This window comes from Haemaphysalis longicornis, unplaced genomic scaffold (genome assembly GCF_048455015.1).
Source record: "Haemaphysalis longicornis isolate Haplotype H1 unplaced genomic scaffold, Haemaphysalis longicornis Haplotype H1 scaffold_11, whole genome shotgun sequence".
Taxonomy (NCBI): Eukaryota; Metazoa; Arthropoda; class Arachnida; order Ixodida; family Ixodidae; genus Haemaphysalis; species Haemaphysalis longicornis.
The window spans coordinates 75,456,559-75,462,686 of NW_027526214.1; positions in this window are offsets into that span (position 1 = coordinate 75,456,559).

Here is a 6,128-nt window from a genome sequence, read left to right on the forward strand (position 1 = left end):
GGCGTTGTAGACTGCTGACCTAGCTTTCTGTATTTCCACAACGAGCCCCTCATTTCCTTACTATATTATTCGGCGAAAGCCTAGCGAGGGTCTCGGTTCTGGCAGCCTTGATGCCTAGGTAGCATAAGAGGGCTTCCCGCCAGTTACCCGCTCATGACAGGCTGTAGACGTTCGAGTCACGCCCCGGGGGTTGAAAAGAAGGTCCCCTTCTTCCCGTGTAGTCAGAGTGGCATTGGCTACCACCCTCAAGCATCAGATACACTTCTAGAAAATAAAATAGCCCAGAAAGTGAAGGAAAACACATTCGCCCAGATAGCCGAATTGGTAAGGCATTCGACATGTAATCGAAAGGCGTGGGTTCGGTCCCCACTCTGGGCGCGTGTTTTTCTTTCTTTCTGCTGTACATTAAAAAATGTTTACTTCATTAACCGTAGTGAAAAAAAAAGAGCCTAACCACACCCCCTATGCCTCCTTTGGCGTTGTAGACTGCTGACCTAGCTTTCTGTATTTCCACAACGAGCCCCTCATTTCCTTACTATATTATTCGGCGAAAGCCTAGCGAGGGTCTCGGTTCTGGCAGCCTTGACGCCTAGGTAGCATACGAGGGCTTCCCGCCAGTTACCCGCTCATGACAGGCTGTAGACGTTCGAGTCACGCCCCGGAGGTTGAAAACAAGGTCCCCTTCTCCCCATGTAGTCAGTATGGCGCTGGCTACCACCCTCAAGCGTCAGATACACTTCTAGTAAATATAAATAGGCCAGAAAGTGAAGAACACAGTCGCCAAGATAACCGAATTGGTAAGGCATTCGACATGTAATCGAAAGGCGTGGGTTAGGTCTCCACTCTGGGCGCGTGTTTTTCTTTCTTTCTTCTGTACATTAAAAAAATGTTTACTTCATTAACCGTAGTGAAAAAGAAAAGAGCTTAACCACACCCCCTATGCCTCCTTTGGCGTTGTAGACTGCTGACCTAGCTTTCTGTATTTCCACAACGAGCCCCTCATTTCGTTACTATATTATTCTGCGAAAGCCTAGCGAGGGTCTCGGTTCTGGAAGCCTTGATGCCTAGGTAGCATAAGAGGTCTTCCCGCCAGTTACCCGCTTATGACAGGCTGTAGACGTTCGAGTCACGCCCCGGGGGTTGAAAAGAAGGTCCCCTTCTCCCCGTGTAGTCAGAGTGGTGCTGGCTACCACCCTCAAGCGTCAGATACACTTCTAGTAAATATAAATAGCCCAGAAAGTTAAGAAGAACACAGTCGCCCAGATAGCCGAATTGGTAAGGCATTCGACATGTAATCGAAAGGCGTGGGCTCAGTCCCCACTCTGGGCGCCTGTTTTTCTTTCTTTCTTTCTTCTGTACATTAAAAAAATGTTTACTTCATTAACCGTAGTGAAAAAGAAAAGAGCCTAACCACACCCCTTATGCCTCCTTTGGCGTTGTAGACTGCTGACCTAGCTTTCTGTATTTCCACAACGAGCCCCTCATTTCGTTACTATATTATCCTGCGAAAGCCTACCGAGGGTCTCGGTTCTGGCAGCCTTGATGCCTAGGTAGCATAAGAGGGCTTCCCGCCAGTTACCCGCTCATGACAGGCTGTAGACGTTCGAGACATGCCCCGGGGGTTGAATAGAAGGTCCCCTTCTCCTCGTGTAGTCACAGTGGCACTGGCTACCACCCTCAAGCGTCAGATACACTTCTAGTAAATATAAATAGCCCAGAAAGTGAAGGAGAAAACAGTCGCCCAGATAGCCGAATTGGTAAGGCATTCGAAATGTAATCGAAAGGCGTGGGTTCGGTCCCCACTCTGGGCACGTGTTTTTCTTTCTTTCTTTCTTCTGTACATTAAAAAAATGTTTACTTCATTACCCGTAGTGAAAACGAAAAGAGCCTAACCACACCCCCTATGCCTCCTTTGGCGTTGTAGACTGCTGACCTAGCTTTCTGTATTTCCACAACGAGCCCCTCATTTCCTTACTATATTATTCTGCGAAAGCCTAGTGAGGGTCTCGGTTCTGGCAGCCTTGACGCCTAGGTAGCATACGAGGGCTTCCCGCCAGTTACCCGCTCATGACAGGCTGTAGACGTTCGAGTCACGCCCCGGAGGTTGAAAACAAGGTCCCCTTCTCCCCATGTAGTCAGTATGGCGCTGGCTACCACCCTCAAGCGTCAGATACACTTCTAGTAAATATAAATAGGCCAGAAAGTGAAGAACACAGTCGCCAAGATAACCGAATTGGTAAGGCATTCGACATGTAATCGAAAGGCGTGGGTTAGGTCTCCACTCTGGGCGCGTGTTTTTCTTTCTTTCTTCTGTACATTAAAAAAATGTTTACTTCATTAACCGTAGTGAAAAAGAAAAGAGCTTAACCACGCCCCCTATGTCTCCTTTGGCGTTGTAGACTGCTGACCTAGCTTTCTGTATTTCCACAATGAGCCCCTTATTTCCTTACTATATTATTCTGCGAAAGCCTTGCGAGGGTCTCGGTTCTGGCAGCCTTGATGCCTAGGTAGCATAAGAGGGCTTCCCGCCAGTTACCCGCACATGACAGGCTGTAGACGTTCGAGTCACGCTCCGGGGGTTGAAAAGAAGGTCCCCTTCTCCCCGTGTAGTCAGAGTGGCACTAGCTACCACCCTCAAGCATCAGATACACTTCTAGAAAATAAAATAGCCCAGAAAGTGAAGGAAAACACAGTAGCCCAGATAGCCGAAATGGTAAGGCATTCGACATGTAATCGAAAGGCGTGGGTTCGGTCCCCACTCTGGGCGCGTTTTTCTTTCTTTCTTTCTTCTGTACATTAAAAAAAATGTTTACTTCATTAACCGTAGTGAAACAGAAAAGAGCCTAACCACACCCCCTATGCCTCCTTTGGCGTTGTAGACTGCTGACCTAGCTTTCTGTATTTCCACAACGAGCCCCTCATTTCCTTACTATATTATTCTGCGAAAGCCTAGCGAGGGTCTCGGTTCTGGCAGCCTTGATGCCTAGGTAGAATAAGAGGGCTTCCCGCCAGTTACCCGCTCATGACAGGCTGTAGACATTCGAGTCACGCCCCGGGGTTGAAAAGAAGGTCCCCTTCTCCCCGTGTAGTTAGAATGGCGCTGGCTACCACCCTCAAGCGTCAGATACACTTCTAGTAAATATAAATAGCCCAGAAAGTTAAGGAGAACACATTCGCCCAGATAGCCGAATTGGTAAGGCATTCGACATGTAATCGAAAGGCGTGGGTTCGGTCCCCACTCTGGGCGCGTGTTTTTCTTTCTTTCTGCTGTACATTAAAAAATGTTTACTTCATTAACCGTAGTGAAAAAGAAAAGAGCCTAACCACACCCCCTATGCCTCCTTTGGCATTGTAGACTGCTGACCTAACTTTCTGTATTTCCACGAGCCCCTCATTTCCTTACTATATTATAGGCGAAAGCTTAGCGAGGGTCTCGGTTCTGGCAGCCTTGATGCCTAGGTAGCATAAGAGGGCTTCCCGCCAGTTACCCGCTCATGACAGGCTGTAGACGTTCGAGTCACGCCCCGGGGGTTCAAAAGAACGTCCCCTTCTCCCCGTTTAGTCAGAGTGGCACTGGCTACCACCCTCAAGCATCAGATACACTTCTAGAAAATAAAATAGCCCAGAAAGTGAAGGAAAACACAGTCGCCCAGATAGCCGAATTGGTAAGGCATTCGACATGTAATCGAAAGGCGTGGGTTTGGTCCCCACTCTGGGCGCGTGTTTTTCTTTCTTTCTTTCTTCTGTACATTAAAAAAATGTTTACTTCATTAACCGTAGTGAAAACGAAAAGAGCCTAACCACACCCCCTATGCCTCCTTTGGCGTTGTAGACTGCTGACCTAGCTTTCTGTATTTCCACAACGAGCCCCTCATTTCCTTACTATATTATTCTGCGAAAGCCTAGTGAGGGTCTCGGTTCTGGCAGCCTTGATGCCTAGGTAGCATAAGAGGGCTTCCCGCCAGTTACCCGCTCATGACAGGCTGTAGACGTTCGAGTCACGCCCCGGGGGTTGAAAAGAAGGTCCCCTTCTCCCCGTGTAGTCAGAGTGGCACTGGCTACCACCCTCAAGCATCAGATACACTTCTAGAAAATAAAATAGCCCAGAAAGTGAAGGAAAACACAGTCGCCCAGATAGCCGAATTGGTAAGGCATTCGACATGTAATCGAAAGGCGTGGGTTCGGTCCCCACTCTGGGCGCGTGTTTTTCTTTCTTTCTTCTGTACATTAAAAAAATGTTTACTTCATTAACCGTAGGCAAAAAGAAAAGAGCCTAACCACACCCCCTATGCCTCCTTTGGCGTTGTAGACTGCTGACCTAGCTTTCTGTATTTCCACAACGAGCCCCTCATTTCCTTACTATATTATTCGGCGAAAGCCTAGCGAGGGTCTCGATTCTGGCAGCCTTGACGCCTAGGTAGCATAAGAGGGCTTCCCGCCAGTTACCCGCTCATGACAGGCTGTAGACGTTCGAGTCACGCCCCGGAGGTTGAAAACAAGGTCCCCTTCTCCCCGTGTAGTCAGTATGGCGCTGGCTATAACCATCAAGCGTCAGATACACTTCTAGTAAATATAAATAGCCCAGAAAGTGAAGAACACAGTCGCCCAGATAGCCGAATTGGTAAGGCAATCGACATGTAATCGAAAGGCGTGGTTTCGGTCCCCACTCTGGGCGCGTGTTTTTCTTTCTTTCTTCTGTACATTAAAAAAATGTTTACTTCATTAACCGTACTGAAAAAGAAAAGAGCCTAACCACACCCCCTATGCCTCCTTTGGCGTTGCAGACTGCTGACATAGCTTTCTGTATTTCCACAACAAGCCCCTCATTTCCTTACTATATTATTCGCCGAAAGCCTAGCGAGGGTCTCGGTTGTGGCAGCCTTGATGCCTAGGTAGCATAAGAGGGCTTCCCGCCAGTTACCCGCTCATGACAGGCTGTAGACGTTCGAGTCACGCCCCGGGGGTTGAAAAGAAGGTCCCCTTCTCCCCATGTAGTCATAGTGGCGCTGGCTACCACCCTCAAGCGTCAGATACACTTCAAGTAAATATAAATAGCCCAGAAAGTGAAGAAGAACACAGTCGCCCAGATAGCCGAATTGGTAAGGCATTCGACATGTAATCGAAAGGCGTGGGCTCGGTCCCCACTCTGGGCGCGTGTTTTTCTTTCTTTCTTCTGTACATTAAAAAAAATGTTTACTTCATTAACCGTAGTGAAAAAGAAAAGAGCCTAACCACACCCCCTATGCCTCCTTTGGCGTTGTACACTGCTGACCTAGCTTTCTGTATTTCCACAACGAGCCCCTCATTTCGTTACTATATTATTCTGCGAAAGCCTAGCGAGGGTCTCTGTTCTGGCAGCCTTGATGCCTAGGTAGCATAAGAGGGCTTCCCGCCAGTTACCCGCTCATGACAGGCTGTAGACGTTCGAGTCACGCCCCCGGGGGTTGAAAAGAAGGTCCCCTTCTCCCCGTGTAGTAAGAGTGGCGCTGGCTACCACCCTCAAGCGTCAGATACACTTCTAGCAAATATAAATAGCCCAGAAAGTGAAGAAGAACACAGTCGCCCAGATAGCCGAATTGGTAAGGCATTCGACATGTAATCGAAAAGCGTGGGCTCGGTCCCCACTCTGGGCGCGTGTTTTTCTTTCTTTCATCTGTACATTAAAAAAAATGTTTACTTCATTAACCGTAGTGAAAAAGAAAAGAGCCTAACCACACCCCCTATGTCTCTTTTGGCGTTGTAGACTGCTGACCTAGCTTTCTGTATTTCCACAACGAGCCCCTTATTTCCTTACTATATTATTCTGCGAAAGCCTAGCGAGGGTCTCGGTTCTGGCAGCCTTGATGCCTAGGTAGCATAAGAGGGCTTCCCGCCAGTTACCCGCTCATGACAGGCTGTAGACGTTCGAGTCACGCCCCGGGGGTTGAAAAGAAGGTCCCCTTCTCCCCGTGTAGTCAGAGTGGCACTGGCTACCACCCTCAAGGATCAGATACACTTCTAGAAAATAAAATAGCCCAGAAAGTGAAGGAAAACACAGTCGCCCAGATAGCCGAATTGGTAAGGCATTCGACATGTAATCGAAAGGCGTGGGTTTGGTCCCCACTCTGGGCGCGTGTTTTTCTTTCTTT